Below are 17,861 nucleotides of genomic sequence, written 5' to 3'. Positions count from 1 at the left end.
CGAAACCCAGTAGAATCTTGCTGCACTTTTAAAATGAAAAGTTTAGTAATAGATGGTACAATAAGTCACGTTTGACCGTTTTTGGTATGCAAATTAGTAATGTCATTACATATTCTACAGAAAAAAACAAACGAAAAATGTCCGCTATCAATGTAGTATAACCTATAGAAATTTATATGCAAGACAATAGCAACACTTTAATATTAAAAAACTAAATTAATAACATTGACAGAATACCAGAAAAAAAGACTGAGTTTAAAGCCACTCTCAAAATAAATAAGTATATAAAAAAGGAAGATTTTTTATTGAGTTTGCCCATCCCTCCGCTAAAACAAAAGCGAAACACACGCGTTATCAAGCTTGCACGGGTAATAAAACTACATGGACTCAGATTCCTGGCTAGATCAAGTCGACCGCGCGAGTGATAAGTAGCCGTCAACCGTCGCTGTCGCCGTGTAACCCAGAAAAAAAAAAACTTAAAAGGTTTGAATAGAAAATAATATCAATGCCCAATCCCCCGTATTTTTTTTTTACTTTTTGTTGATCTTTGAGTTCACCCATTCTGCAAGGACTGCCAGACATTTGTTCCCTACGTAGGTGTTTTTATTTGTTAGTCTACGCAAACTTAAAATAACATCGAAAACAAATGTTATTATTAGCTAATGAAAACGTTCTTAGTTGAACGCTAAGGCTAATATCGCCAGGTAATGAGTTTAGTTTGTATGAGCTCATTATCGTACAGCTAACGATTACATGCCTTTGAGCTGCACCAAATTGGTTGCTAAGCGCTCACTACATACGTACGAACTGTTTGGTGCACACAATATTTTCTTCTTGTGCACCTATTGTAATTAAATTTAGTGTTTTAACCAAATATATTGTAGGCGTTACCAACAACATAGTCGTAATGTATTTTTTTTCTTTAACGTACGTATTTAGTTAAAGAAAAAAATACAGTACGAAGGAAAAGCAACGGGAAGCTACCACTGAGTAAAGGCCTACTAATACTTTGTTATTTTATATATTTATTTGTCTGGTAGGAATTGGTTCTAAATATGTATATATGCCATAAAAAATACATAAAATAAGACGTTTGCTCTTCGATGTTCCCGGCTGTGTGTAATTGTATACCTACAATAGCCATTTAAAGTAGGATTAGTGCACCTATTTAAAAGGCTCTAATTACGTTATCAACCGTAACCATATAGTTTAAACTAGTAGTTTTCAACTTCTGTTTTGAAAATGTACATTTAAAATTATCTTGGAGTTTGAACTGTTTCCTGTTTGGTCACGTTGTTTTTAGATTTCATTTTTTTATCACGATATGCGCTGTGTAAAAAGTCAAGTCAAACATTTTCAAAAATTAAACCTCCTCGAACACTTATCCATGTCAAATTTTGATTCCACGATTGCGTACATCGAGACATATGCATAAATAATATTTATCATTTAAGCGAACTCTGATGAGAAGGGTATATTTCTGTATAAGTCACGTATTTATTAAAGCTATATACTACCAGCTTTATGGAAGGACCACTGCGGAAAAGAAATCGAATAAACTTATTTAAATACAAAATATTAAGGATGTATTGGTAAAATGGTATGCGCATGTTGGAGACATTTGTCTATGCGGTTAATAAAGGAGATAATATCAAAAATTGTTTTTTCTATTACAATTTATTAATTAATATTTTTTAAAACATGCTTCATAGATTTGTTGGATCTTTTACATGTAGCGAAGCCGGGTTGGGCCGTAACAGAATATATTAACTTATTCAAGGAACACAACATAAATTATAGTATGTTTGCGAGGTGTCATAATCTCCGAAATTGCTCATGGCCAAAATAAATTGATTTTGGCAGAAACTTTGGCCTATTGACCGACATAATCGAATCTCAGCCTAATCCCGGAGAGTCGCCAATCAATTAACAATTTCAACCCAGTTTGAAACTATAACTTAGTGCCGCCACAAGCTTAACTATCCGTACATATTACATTTCAATTATTCAACTAATCACATACACATACCAGTGAACTTAAACTGTCGACCAGTGTGCAGAAATCCTACCGATGTTTTCCTTTCAAGGAATAAAGTGGTGGTCTATGAAAACGACTATACATATTATTAGTCAGATTTGGTGTGACATGAGTAGGATTCGAACCTGGGACCTTACGATTGCAAGCACTGGACCACCATCGCTTCATCAAAGAAAACAACATTTATATTTTTTTTTTTTAAATTACGTTATATCCAAACTTTCTGTACTTTTTCCAGTCTATTGGATATAATCAGGAATTCTTAAAATACTGAAAGAAGGCATCTGAGCGGAAAGTGATTCTCCGTGTGATTTACTTGCCTGAGTCAGATTTACTGGATTTTGGCTCGGCCCTCGATTTGGAGGTGGGCCAAATTTTTTGGGATTATTTCATTGGTTCAATTGTTTTTGGAAATTAATTGATATGTCATTGAATGCCTTTTGTGAAACTATTTTTGGAATGCGGTAGAAATAAATGTTTAGCGATTGAAATAGTACATTTTCTACTGATAAAAAAATGTTGCAGGTTCTCTCGTATGTATTTTGATGTCAATCTAAATTATATTTGCACTCAGTGAGATTCCGTTTTATTTCTACCGGATTACATATGTACATATTACATATTCTTACGTATGTACCTTTTTTATTAATTTTTCCGCCCACGTTTTTGTCCGACATGAATCTTATACTTTTACATATAAGTTTAATCTAATAAATTATAAGTTTATATCTTATACTTTTACATATAAGTTTAATCTAATAAATTATAAGTTTATATCTTATACTTTTACATATAAGTTTAATCTAATAAATTATAAGTTTATATCTTATACTTTTACATATAAGTTTAATCTAATAAATTATAAGTTTATATCTTATACTTTTACATATAAGTTTAATCTAATAAATTATAAGTTTATATCTTATACTTTTACATATAAGTTTAACACTCAGACTATTCTTTCCGATAAGGAATCATATAACAATATATTATTTTAAGCTTAAAAGTGGTAAAAAATCCGAATATTATAAAAACACGATATTTATGTAAGAAATCTTGAAAATGAAATAATTAATGTACTTCATATTGTATTGTTTGTTTCTTAAAATACTTATACCTACACCCCACAGTGTACAATATCGTCAATTAATACTGAAACCAATTCATGATGGATCAATTTTATATGCCTATTAATTAAACTTATACTTTCTAGTTGGACTATAGAATACAGCTATGCATACATAATTTAAAACAATCATAAAACCTACTATTATAATACAGAAATAGAACAAAGGGATTTGAAACTTAAATCGATTTATAACAATCACTGTTGACAAGGGAAATTGTGATAGATGGCTGAAAGATAATGGAAGGTTATATATTGATAACGCTGCTAATTTCAGATGAACTATTTCAGCAGGTATTAGCTTGACTTTATTTTATAAAAAATTATAATTGTCCATACAGATATTAAGTATTTTGTTAAATCTACATATTATTATTTTAAACTAAATAGGTATCTAGATACCTATCACCGATCATCGACGTATCGATAGGATTTGATTTCGGATAGAACGGCTTGGAAAGAGTTAGGTGGAAACTTTTGCCCAGCAGTGGGGCGGGATAGGTTAAAAAATATTTTAGATTGACACTGATGTAGGCAGGGCCTATGTTACATTTATATTACAATATCTACAGAGTTTTCCTATCAGAATTCTCCTTAATTCGTTGCGACGTCACAGAATGTTTAACACGCTAATATGGGAAAATCTAATCCTAATTTTATTTTACTAGCTGCGCCCCGGGGCTTCGCTCGCTTGGGAATTTCGGGATGAAACTCCCAAGGGAGCGACCCTATATGATATTCCAGGTTATATTCTACCCGTAAACATTAAAATCCATCCATTAAGTATTACGTGAAACAGTAACAAACATACACACATACATCCTCACAAATTTTCGCATTTATAATATTAGTAGGATAGGAAGTAAAATTTTGTATTTTATTTATTATTTATTTATATAAAATCATCAATCGACCAACCCCGGCTTCTCAAGGGTAAAATAAACCTTCCTCTCGAATCACTCTACCTATTATAAAATCGGCATGAAATCCGTTGCGTATTTTTAAAAGAGCATACATAGGGACAGACAGCGGGAAGCAATTTTGTTTTGTCCTATATATTGATATATACTTAGCCGAGGATATCCTTTACTCAAGAATGATTAAATTTATACAGTGAAGACGTAGTCTCAAAGTTATACTCCACTATTCTCATTCTTCTAAAATAAACAGAAACATTAGGATTTTTGTACAGCTGTAACAACCGTTAAAGTATTTAATTACAGATATCTATCGGCAGCCATTTTGTTTGTTTTTGAAACTCTACGAGCAACGGTTGCAGTTTGGAATTCCCATTTAAAACTCCTTTTTCAATACTTTATTTTACAAACTTTTATTTAGTTTTTTTCACCTGTCCCGTTGTCTGTAATAAAATCTTGCAAGATAGATTTCTCCTACTGCCAGTTGACCTACCAGAGTTGATATTTCCCACGTCGCTTCAGTTTCCATGACAATGCATTATTATGATAAGTATGACCTGATGGTGCAGCCCGGATCGGCTCCAAGGAGAGAACTCCTCAAAGGTTTAGCATGGACATGGGTTTTTTATCAGGCATTAAATGCCATAAGATCTGACAACAAAAAGCATGTGGCAAAAATGACATTTTTGTAAAAAACTTGTTTTATTAAAACCGAGAAGTTTGTCTATCTGTTAGGCTGTCACGACTAAACCGGACCGATTTTGATAAAATATTATATTGATAAATACTTAGGCTAATTACCTTTTTCAAAAGTAACCCCAGAATAAATGGGTGTAAGCAAATTTTCTGCTAAAGCAATTTCCATTAATTAAGAGTATTTTTTGTTTGCGAGCTTCGTTTGTTTTTATTGTTCAAGTGCCGAATGCGCTGACCGTATTGAAAATGTACCGTCTGACTGTAGTTTACGTAGAAATAGAAAAAACTCCGGTTTCGATTGGTAACGAGCGTAGATTTCACACCCACTACCATAGGTTAGGTGCTAGTTTGCTATGATCTTATTTCTTTTGCCAAGTTTTTTATATTTGCTTAGTACTTAACTTTACTTAATAAATAGCTAGCAGTCCGTCCCGGCTGAAAACATAATAAATTATATACCTTCCATAGGATTCAAACTATCTATTGGTAAAAGCCACATGCATCCATTATAATCGTGAATAGACAGACAAATGCAGCAGAGGACTTTGTTTTATAATTTTTAAGGATGTGCACATACAATATTGACATTTTTACTGGTGATGTTTTGTATGTTGACATTAACAGGTATTTACACACGCACGTACCTTTTTATATATTTTTTGGACGTTTTAACAACACGTGGTCATCAAACGTTTGACTTAACGAGCTACTGCTCCAACTGAAACGAAGAAACAATAACTTGTTTTAGTGCCGATTGTTCGCGTGAATTTGAAACTAAATTTTTAAGCAGATATCTTCAACCGATTGAGCTGAAATTATGTACACATGTTTAGTTTAAGACGATTTTGCATTATTATGGTACGCATGATTAGATTGTAACTCCGGGATCGGCACCTGACGAGGAAACTCTCAACGGTTCACTGCACGGGCTTTTTTGTCGCGTCATTTTTCATAATATTTTTGGTTATATTTTCAAAATTCATAGTAGGGGGCTTACAATAGCCTGCGTTTCACCCCTGCCAGTCAAAACAGTAAACTGTCTACGGAGCGAAACTGAATCGGTCAGTCGTTCCTCTATTTCGTTGCGTGTTTCGTTTTACGTTACTGTTATTTTAGTTATTTGAAAAATATTCTCAAAACTTTTAACGAAATATACTGACATGTTGATTTGTGTCGTATAATGACTATAAAAAAAATATTTATTTGGTTCAAAAATTAAAACGGCCTTGAAAAAACGTCTCATTAAAAAATATGTTTGGAGTATTGCGTTGTATGGCTGTGAGGCGTGGACTTTGCTCGATCGAATGCGTTTACAAGCTTTTAAAATGTAGTGCTGGAGGCGCATGGAGAGAATTAATTGGACAGATAAACAAATGAAGAAGTACTAGACAAGATCAAAGAAAAAAGATCATTATTGAAAGCAATAGAGACAAGAAGGGGAAAGATGTTTGGCCACCTTATACGACACGACAACTTTATGAAATATCTGATTGAAGGAAAAATCGAAGCAAGAAGAGGAAAAGGAAAACCAAGAAGGGCATTCCTGGATGAAATAAAAGAGAAGGCGGAGGTCGTGTCGCATAGGGAGGTGAAATCAATGGCTGAGGACAGAATCAGATGGAAAATGCTTTACCGACAAGAACAATGATCTTAAATTAATTGATGATGAGGATAATTAATTGGAAGTGTTTATTGATACCGTCAAATTAAGTCAAGTCAATTCCTCATCATGTTTTCCTAACTCAACATATTTATTCACCACTAGCGGCCCGCTCCGGCTTCGCTCGGGTAAAACCATAATAAAACCTATGTCACTTTTGCCTAAATCTGTGCCAAATTTCACTAAAATCGGCCTAGTCGTTTTTGAGTTTATCCATTACAAACAAGAAACAAAAATACAAATCTTTCAAATCAAAGTCGTTTTGTTATCATTTTATTTAAAAGTAGAATAATTGCCCCATAAGACAGGTGTGAGATCATCAAGCTATGGATTAGATCCAAAAATAAATTCCTATAAATTATGAAGTACACATAAATAATTCCAAAAACTTTGTCCAAAGTGCAAGGAACACCTAAACTCTGTTAAAGCTCAGTTCTATTTCGTCTCATCCGCTTATGTTCTTTGCGGTGTCCAAGTTTCAGTAACCGAGTGCAAAACCTTTGTTACTTAAGCAACACTTTAAGTATTAAGAGTTTTGACCCACCGCGTTTGGCGAGAATAATAATTAATTCACACCATAATATTTTGCATTAAATAATGGAATAAGTAACTGACACTATTTAATTTGAAGAATTGCTCTCACTGTCCTTTACATCTTCCTGGTTATGTTCGGGACTGTGACGCCGTGAAGCCCAGGATCAGCGTAAAAATTACATTGTTGATGAATTGGCTGTAATTTTACAACTGCCTCCTGCCTGGCTGTGTATCCCTTAGTCGCCTTATACGTCATCCACGGGAGGATATGGAGTGGTCCTACTGTTAATATTTCCATTCATTTATTCATATTTATAACTTTAATATTCTTCCTCTCCATATCGAGTGTGTTATTGCTAACGCTGGTTAAGTCAACTTTCAAGTCACCTAAGGCATAAGACCTACTATAGTATTACAATATGGATAGAGAAGTAAGTACTTTATTTGCAGCGTTGTTATATTTTACTGGTTTAATTACAAAATAAGTACGTATACGTCCCCAAGGCTTAAGATCAAAGTTACTCCAAAACGCACACCAGGCGTGTGATTAAGTTATAAAGAGTTAATTTTATGCCAAAAGTCGCAGAATTTATATTATTTGGCCTAATCCTTTGGCCTATTAAATTGTTAACATAGAACTTGGAATATACCTATAACAAATAGAAGTGGCATAGACGCGTCCAGACTGTCGTTCCAGATCGGTACCTGGGTAGCAGCTGCAGTGATGAAGTACTGTCTCCACTGAGAGACCTGGATGACCTCCAAAGAGTTGAGTGTTATGTAGTGGCACAGAATAGGGAAAGATGGAAAATTCTAGTTTTGGAGATCAAGGAACTCTTTGGGTCGCTGAGCCAGCGAAGTAATTCAGTCAGCGAATAGACGCGTATACGTCATGACAAGGCGAGAGCGAGAGGTGTAAGCATTCCACTAATTTGTTGTCAAATGAAAAGTATAGCTGGTGAGAATGTTTTAAAGTTCACTTTTGAACGAACATCAACTTGCTCGGAGCTGTGCGGCAGAAGTAAGTTCTATGACATAGCCACAACGCCTTTGTTTCTCCATCTCTTTCACCTGAGCATTTTCCTGGACACTCAAAGGTACCATTGTATATGATTTCTATAAAGCGTCGGTTTTTATTATTTGCTTTACCGATATGATATACATACTATATGGAAGACGAAAATAATGGCCTTTGCCCAGAACAGGAACACAAAGCATGCGATAAAAAATCTTACAGACAGTGCAGTGATCGGAATGAAATGATGAATTTAATTTTAGTTCTAGAAGTAGATTTGAAATTTTAATCGTTTCGTTTCACTCGTGCTATGACTATATATTTGTACCTAAATTATATCGCTAAAATGCTAATATAAAAGAGAGGGATAGGATTACACTTCTATTTGTCTTTATTTTGAATTCTGTGCACGTAATCATTAAGGGGCTCGAGGAAGCTTTTAGAAATAAATCTGAAGGATTATATCATTTCTGTGTTTGCGACGTAAAACATTGTTATGCTTTATAATATAAAAATAGTGGTGTTTGGTTCCACCCTAAAATAAAACCACTCCATCATCCTATTATTGAACTGACAACAAACCGCGATGGAATATCAAAGTCAAAATTATATCATTGAATAGTGTCTCCAAACATGTGAATTTTGACGATAACTTGATTACCAATCAGGCATTAACGTCATGAAATCGCGGCTGTCAGTAACTTGCATAATGATTGCAACGAATTCGAAATAATATGCTAAATAGAAGTAACATCAAGTATATTTAAGAGGAACGTACATCTGCAAAATAAAATTAAACCTACTTTGATTTTCGTAACACTCTCAAACCGCAAAATAAAAGCAACAATCAGGTAATCCTAGAGAAGAAAATAAATTAGCATGTACCTACAGCTTGAGTAGAAGTTGGTGCCAAGTTTGGAACAAAAGAAAGTACTAAATAAATAAGTATATAAACATTTTTGAAAATAATAATGAGATGAAAAAATTCTGGAATCGAGCGGGAATTTAACCTGCTGTCTATCCGGCTAGTTATATAAACATACTCAAACTAAATACGAACTGACTGATGAACTGACTGCCATTTTTGGCAATCTTGATAAACTATTTATTAACCTAGCTTATATTATCTATGCTGAACAAAACGATTGACACCAAAGTCAAATACATGTGTCACGATTTATTATCTAAAAAACCTTTTCTTACAAAAGCAAATATTATAAAAAATATACCTACCTTTAAAGACTCTAGTCTTGCTCTATTACTAAAAAAGTTAAGTATTCTTTAAGCTGAAGTATATTTTGTTTCTATCGCACTTTAACAATATTTGACATTGACAGAACGAGACAAAATAAGTATGCTTCAACTTTTTAAGGATTAATATAAATAATTATTAAAATTAAATGACGAAAACGAATCTGTTCACTTCTATTGTCTTAATATTCCGAATTCTATGACCAGAGATAACAATAGCAATGCTAAATGAACGGAAATTAAGATGAGCTAGACAATGCACATTGTGTATAGTGTTAGTGAACGTGTAAACACTGACAAATTACAAGTTACTTGGAGGTATGATGCGTGTAGATATTCACAATGCAGAATCTTGTAAGAAAGTTTTAATGTCTCACTAAAAACATCACTTAAATAGTTTACTAAAACTCTTCTTGAGTTCTGTTCTCCTAGAACTATGTTTACACACACTGTTAAATAAAATTTCGAGTTTGCCCGGCCGTGTCGTCAATCTTAAAATCTTTACTTGAATGAAACTCTACTAGAGTTCTGTTTTCCTGGTACTTTTGCCATTACAGCCGCGACGTGCCGAGATATGTAAAGCAACCAAGTTGACATAACGACTGTCATGATAAATGACGACCAAACTAAAAATTTAATATACCGATGAACTAACTATACAATTTTTTTGTAACAACCAAATTACTCGATTACGAAACCACATTGACCCAAGCGTAGTGGTAACTTGACGTGTATTTGCTGTTCAGTGGACGTCACATCGCATATTAATTGGTCCGGTGAACAATCACACTGACCGCAGTCGACTGTTTCTGGTACGTCACGTCTTGTTACCTGTATTGTTGTAATATTCAGGTGCTATTCAAAATATTACGCGGAGCTATGGTGGTCTTTAAAGTCGTCTAAAGACATCCAATATGACTAATAAAAAATAAGACATTTGTTTTTGTATGTTAGCTTGCGCATCACGGAAAACTACAGAGTTTTCAAAGTTATAGCGGTGATCAAATTGAAAATCTAACATAAGTTTGTTACCTATGTTACGAAACCTATGTTAGATTGTTATTGCAATATGTAATAAAATTACTGAGACTTTATTTTCATGCTTTGTTTAGAAAGGAACGAACAAAGCCGCCTTCTGTTGGATGGGTTACCAAAATTTAAACAAAGTTTAATTTGCCCGTTACATCGTTGCTTTTAATTCACTAGTTGTAAGATCATTTCTGCGAGAATAATTTAGCTTATTACCTAGTTCCAGTATACTTGACGTCAATTTATTGGACTAAATTAATTATATAAGCTCTTTATAAAGCGTTACTATGTTTTCTTTTGATATAGTCTTATAGCAAAGTTTCTCCGAATCTAGTCTATTTCCCAGCTGGCAGGTCGATTCCTTCTTGGTCATTTTGTATACATTCTTTTAACTTTTTCCACGAGTTTCTCTTCCATTCAAAAAGTAGTTTGTAGCTTGTGAGAAATAACTATAAATATAAAAATTGACGAGAAAAAGTGACTGTAAAGGTCGAATTTGTGTTTGTATTTATTTTTAAACTTGTATGATTTTATAAAGGTTCCGGAACTTAAAAAATTAAAGATTTGGTTAGGCCGGGCGTAAACGTTGCCTGACATAAATTCATCTCTGACCTCGTGTAAATAAACCTACCTATTAGTTAAGTCATTCACACACAGCGATTGTGCCTAACTCAGTGTGTATTATCAACGTTCACACTTCGCTAGCAGCCAGTCAAGTATACGATCTAACTTAAACTTGTCATGTAGCAACTCAGTTGTATTATGTAGTGTAGTGCTGTTCATAAACTTGCCGTAACCACTCTATCCTATTAATGTTATAATGCCATTGACGGAACATTATTTCAACGGATTTTGATGGAATTTGAAAAATAAGTAGATATAAATACAGCTTTCACTCTCATCTGTGTAATTTCCTGCAGGCCTACCATCAACTTTTACAGAACGATTCCAATGCAACTCAGTTCAATTTAGGAACCTAAAATGAATCGCATTCGTACTAAAAATTAAGTCGATGGTACGAATTTGCGATGCAGTTCAGTTTAGTCGCAATGTGGATCGCGTTAAGAGATGATGGTAACCCCCTGATTGCTTCCACGGTCATAGATTGTCAGTCCGTTTTCCTATTTTTTGCTCACCTCGCTAATTATGTAACAATTAAACGTTAGGTATATTACATTTTTTAATGTCGGAAAACAATTATAATTTTGGAAAAAATCTAAAAAAATGTTTTATTTATTTATTTTATAAAAAAATCCATACTTCTGAAAGTTTGTTCTTATTTCACGTGAAAACGAAACGTTGTGAATATAGTTGGAGATATAATATATCCAAATATATTCATTTGATAATTTTAAATAAATATATTAGGATAAACCACACAGGTTGAGCTAGCCCCAAAGTAAGTTCGAGACTTGTGTTATGGGATACTAACTCAACGATACTATATTTTATAACAAATACATATATAGATAAACATCCAAGCCTCAGGCCAATCGGAAAAAGATCATTTTCCATCATGACCCGACCGGGGATCGAACCCGGGACCTCTCGGTTCAGCGGCAAGAACTTTACCACTGCACCACCGAGGTCGTTAATTTTCCTTACGTACAATGTAGGTACTTATTGTACTTTTGTATATTGCAATTTGTGAAAATTTTATTCCGAATCGGTAAATAAGACGAACTATAACCAAATGTAGTATGAAGCAATCATTAGGAATGCAGTATGAAGCGAGACTGTATTCGTTTGACACGGTACAGTCGTGGTCATAAAAGTTATTGAAGTACCAAGAAGAAAATTTAGTATAGTACGGATTCAAAACATAGAAAAAAATGTTTTTTAATTTGTTTACATTTTCCAATTACTTTCCACCTTCATACTTCAACTTAAAAATAATTATTATTTTCTATGTAACTCAAATTTGAATTCTATAGAAATTTTGATTATACCCATATATTCTTTTTTCTTTTTCTTCTTCATAGTCGTATTCCTTATGGCTGAGGATCGTGATCATTACGTGAAATGAAACATACATAACGACTTTCTTGACAATTGGTGGTCGATGAAAACTATACATGAGTCAGATTGATACACAAACACATGTGGCACGTGTAGGATACGAACCTGGGATCTTTTGATTCACAGGCCCCATAACCATTACACCTCCACCGCTTTTAATCATATATAAATCTGTTAAATTCATTTTAACTCAAATGTCCACTTTTATGTAATCTAAAATACGTATTAAATATTTTCATACGCATTTTTAAGGCCAGAAAATTACAAAATTTATGTAATCCTAACGTAAAATAGCAGCATGCAAAATTATTGTCATTCAACCGAACATAACCATTTTTATTTATTTAGTCTATTTATATCAAACTTAGAATATTGTACGCGACTGTACACTTTAATCCACTTAATTTCGCCCCCAAAAGAATCACAGATTACATATTACACACAACATTTGCTGCAGTTTGTAATTTGGGGACAGATGTCGCCACTGCGGCGGTCGGGGCAGGACAAAAGGGGGCAAAATAGTAATTTATAGCCAACGTTGTGATTGGACATATAATTTGGAGTTGTGTAATAGAATTTGCTAGTGTACGCTTCGTATAGTATTAATTTATCAATCCTGATGATTGGACATTTTGAATGTGTCCAATTTTATATTAGGTACTAGATGTTGCCCGGGGCTTCGCTCCCGTGGGAATTTTGAGATAAAATATAACCTATAGCAATCTTGCATAATGTACCTTTCTAATGGTGAAAGACCTTTTAAAATCGGTTCGGTAGTTTCGGAGATTACTCGACTCAAACATACAAACTCACAAAGTCACAAACTTACAAACGGTTACCTCTTTATAATAATAGTATAGATAGGCAAACATTTGTATTTATTTTATAGTATAGTGGGCTAATGAGCGTGCAGGTCATCTAGTGGTAAGCAAACGGTGTCGCCGGCAATCTGATACGGGTCACCGGTGCGTTGCAGACTTTTTGAGAAAGCGATACACTCTTCATCAAAACTATCAGTGGGATAGTAATCTGTGGGTTTTGACCTAGATATAAGGACATAGTATGTCGAAACTATAAGAGAAGAAGAGAGAAGTTTAGTACAAAGCAGGAAGAAGTTACGAGAAAAAAAAATTACATTTTGTTTGATCAGTATTCATTCGTTAAAAAAATAAAAATAATGTTTTTACTGTTGCTTCAAAATCTTTATATACTTGCTTACAAACATTTGTGTTATTTCATTTGATGTGTATGTTAATTATTATTATATTATTTTAATGCTGTACGTTTCCTAAGTGAAATAAAAACAAATTTCAATCGTAACAGGTCATCTGATTAAATGGAAAATCACGGTGCGATAACCATTACGAATTCACAATGGAGTTGGCAACAATTCGTAGTAATTTCCAAAAAAACTCGGCCGCTTTTTATTACTTGAGAGCCACCATAAACCCATGCCTACCATAAAGATTTGATGCCATCATAAAATGACATCAATGATATTATAGCATCGGTGAAAAACACTTTTATTTTGCCCCGAGTAGGAAAACGAATAAGAGACTGGAGTTTATGTAGACTGAAGAGTATTTTTTTATATCTCGTGTCGTTCAGAGACGTATGATCGATTTTATATTCACTGCATTTGTTTAGTTACTTATTCATTTGTGTGCTTCTGTCGTTCTGCCGTGACGTATGCCGTCTCTAGGATAGGGCCACTCCATATCCTCTCGTGGATAATAATCATGTAAAGTATGTACTACAATGTTTCGAAAAAAAAATTCTTTTTTACAATAATGTCGTATTTGCCACTAAAAATCATATCCGTATAGTACCGATGAGAAGTTTTCTCGTCAGGAGCCGATCGTAGGTGCACCACAGGCCATGCTTAATCATAATAATGCATCAATATAAATACCTATTGAAGAGATGACGTGAAAACTTTAACTCGATAACAAGCGAGATTTTAGTAAATTTAACTTGCTAGATAGAGATTTAATTACAGATAACATGGGGACAGGTAAAACTAAGTAAAAGCTTGTAAATTAACAAAACCTCCTCGCATTGATTGACACTTAAGTAATTCAATTCCCTCCGGATCGATCTTGTGACAACCCTAATTCTGGCAGTGACGTCACAAGCGCACACAAGCGTTATTAAATTTGTTTGCGTGAGATTTTGTGATTTCATTTATTTGAGCTCTTTCAGTTTTAATTTGAAATGTTCAATGTGAGCATTTGGAAAACGGTTAGATAATAAAAGTCTCATCTAAATCTATCTGATTATGTCCTATAGAAATTCGATTTTCGAATTTATTTTTTCCTTATTTATTTTTAAAATCCAAATGGAATCGCATGTCTGCAATCAGGTGAAAATGAATCATGAAAATAATTTTTAATTTGTATTACCTGCCAGTTACTTAGTAGTATAAGTTTATCTGTTTCATTTCTTCTTGTCTTCATCTTTGGAATCAAAACAAATCAACAACGTTGCCACATTTCATTGCCGAGGATTATTTTACCACTGGCCATATAAAAATACAAAATCAAAATTTAAAAGCGCACATAACCAACTTAAACAAAAACAGCTTCATAACTCAAAGCGAAATTTTTAAAGCGGCTGCCTAATTTGGCAACAAGTTGAAATACGCTGAATTACTGCGAAGTGCAGCGCTTCAGCGACAAACTGACCGTAGCCAGCGAGCCGGGAATATTTCATCAAAATAAATGGCACTGTGCCACAGACTAAATATTTATTACCTGTGGAAAATAGTGAAGAAGATTGTTCAAATTGACAATAAAGTTTTTCATGTATTTCACATTATATCATAGTAAATTTACTTCTTTCTTTCTTATCGTTCGAAGTTCGCTTTGATTTGAAAAAGATGCTTTAAATTTTTAAGTTTCAGCAGAGATTTTACGATCGCCTGCCAGCCTGATCAATTGGTCGCCTTGTCCTACAAGGCGACTGGAGAATGAGAAGTTGCCCAATTATCGGTCGGAAATCACACTAAACATTTTTTATCGAGTATGTCAATTGTTAGGAACACTGTGGTAATTTTGTTTTTTTTTTTTAACCCCCGACGCAAAAAGAGTAATAAGTTTAACGTGTTGCTTGTGTATCTGTGGCATCATAGCTCCCAGACGGATGATCGGATTTTCGTTTAGTTTTTTTTGTATCATAGTTAATTATCCCGAGTGTACTTTCCTTGGCCATGTTAAATGAAAATCGGTTCAGCTGTTCAAAAGTTGCAGCGATATGAATATTGAAAGTCGGGGGTTTTTTAATTAGTCTAACAAATAATTATCCCTATATCACAAGAAAAATCTACAATTTTTTTATAGTATTGTGGGCAAACGGACCGGATACAGGCCGATTGTTATTTGTGAACAAATCTATACTATTATTATAAGCGTTTGTGAGTTTGTATGTTTGAGGCGTGTAATCTCCGAAACTACCGAACCGATTTCAAAAATTCTTTCATCATTTAAAGGTACATTATCCAAGATTGCTATAGGGTATTTCCTCAAAATTCCCTGGAACGAAGCCCCGGGCAACATCTAGTGCTAAATATATTTGAGAAATCTCTCTTCTATGTATGTATTCGTCGCGCCGGGACTTGTGGAGGAAACGTCGCAAGCGTTCCCCTTCCTGGTGGAAATGAGCAGCTTTGACAACACAGCACATCCCCCCCCCCATCCCCCTACCCCGACACAGGACCGCTGTGCAGGACAAAATATACAGAGTATTAGAAGTACAGTTTGTATTGTCAACTCCTATTGTTTTAAAGGTGTTTACGATACGAACCGCTGCCGCTGGGACCTGCACGGTGTGCTGTATGTATTATTGTATACTCATACACTTACTTATATATTAATAGAATATATATATATATATATATTCTGCACATACTAGAGTTCAACAATAAATTTTAATATTTCTCTTTGACGCAATTAGGTACTTTTTTAAATTTGCGTCAAAGAATGAAAAAGCATACATTATCTATGGAATTTATAATAAATACCTACACAATATTACTTATTTTTTCAGATATTAAGATTTCTTATATACATATGTATGTACTTAATATATTTACGTAATAAAATATATAAAAAAGAAAAAAATAACAATAAATAAATTACAAAAATAGTAAATACTATAATAACAAGCTGAGACTGTTATCGTAACAACTAAATAACTCCGCGCTAGTCACATCTAGTTGCGCTTATCTTTGTAACAACACGAACACAATACATCGCTGCGCGCCAGTGTTTAGTGAGCCGCCGGTTGTGATGATTGCCTCACTACCCTACTTATTTTGTATTAAAGTTAACTTGCTTATTTTATAGAATGTAGGTATAAAAAATACTGTATCTTGCGCGCAACGACAACATTGTAAATCTTTTTTTAATTTAAGCCATAGATTCTAAGTTCTCATGTAAGTGAATGTTTTTTATGAGAATAAAGATTTCTTTAACCCGATACCTATGATTTAATTCTTTAAACATAACAGTATCTTACATTATTATGTAAGATACTGTTATGTTTTAATTTGGAGCTAATAAATTAATGTAAATGACGATCCTTTTTACAAGCTTTTATTTAGTTTCAGCCTGTCCCAATGTCTGTCTCTAATCGAATCTATGCAAGTTACATTTCTTCTACTTCCATTTGTCCCTCATTGGGAGCATATCCTGGATGCACCATCAGGTGTCATTCCTAAACGGTTTACAGCACGGACATGGGTTTTTGTCAGGCGCTAAATGCCACAAGATCTCTCTGACGATAATGCAAACTTGCGTGGCAAAAATGATATTTTGTAAAAAACTTGTCTATTATAAAACGCTATGGTATAATTAAAATGCAATTCTGGAATCATAGTTCCAAACAAAACAATATATTCTACGGGACGGTACACTAAATGCTAAACGTATCAAGTGTTATGATTCAATTTATGTTTCAATTTACTTATTTTGGAAATGTTAAATGTGGCTAGTGTTTTACGTAAATTTAAATAGAAGGTATACTACTGATTATAATATAAATAACAAGCGCTTTTCTTTATTTTGGATAAAAATTCATGATTTTGACGCCGCCAGTGACAAGATGGTATCATCTTGTCACTGGCGGCGTACACAAAACTATTGCAAAAAATAATAAATGTATTAATGAACTACTTAAATAGCAATAATAGGATTCGAACCTAGGACCCCAGACGTCTTAACCACTCGACTATCACAATCCGTTAGTTTTATGAACAAATTTGTTTCCTGTGAAGAAAAACATCTTACGGAAATGGGCACTCAAGTTTACTGCCGAGTCGACAGTGGCTTTATAAAATTCGATGCTAAGTGTTTTGTTCTAAAAAACAATCACGATGGAAACTCGCGGAGGATTTAGAAGATATAAGAAAGAAAACGTAAAATACTGGTAATAATATAAAAATAATATACTGTATCTATTTACCTACTTATTATAAAACTGTTCTTATTTGGCACGTGAAAGCCAGATAGTAATGTGAATTGCATGCAGGAATATTATACATTGATTTGTAACATTTGGAAATATAAATAAAAAAATTA

The 17,861-nt window shown here is 33.6% G+C and overlaps 1 long non-coding RNA gene across 1 annotated transcript in view; it reads left to right on the top strand.

Annotated features, from left to right (window-relative positions):
* The first annotated feature begins 392 nt into the window (after window positions 1-392).
* LOC128680892 (uncharacterized) overlaps window positions 393-17,861 on the top strand; it is an 81,486-nt gene continuing 64,017 nt past the window's right edge. The window contains exon 1 of the long non-coding RNA XR_008405908.2: window positions 393-483. This is a non-coding gene — a long non-coding RNA (uncharacterized LOC128680892). The remainder of the gene's footprint in view (window positions 484-17,861) is intronic.

This window comes from Plodia interpunctella, chromosome 25 (assembly GCF_027563975.2).
Source record: "Plodia interpunctella isolate USDA-ARS_2022_Savannah chromosome 25, ilPloInte3.2, whole genome shotgun sequence".
NCBI classification, from domain to species: Eukaryota; Metazoa; Arthropoda; class Insecta; order Lepidoptera; family Pyralidae; genus Plodia; species Plodia interpunctella.
Note: the sequence above shows the minus strand (reverse complement) of the source record. Positions and strands in the feature narration are given on the sequence as shown.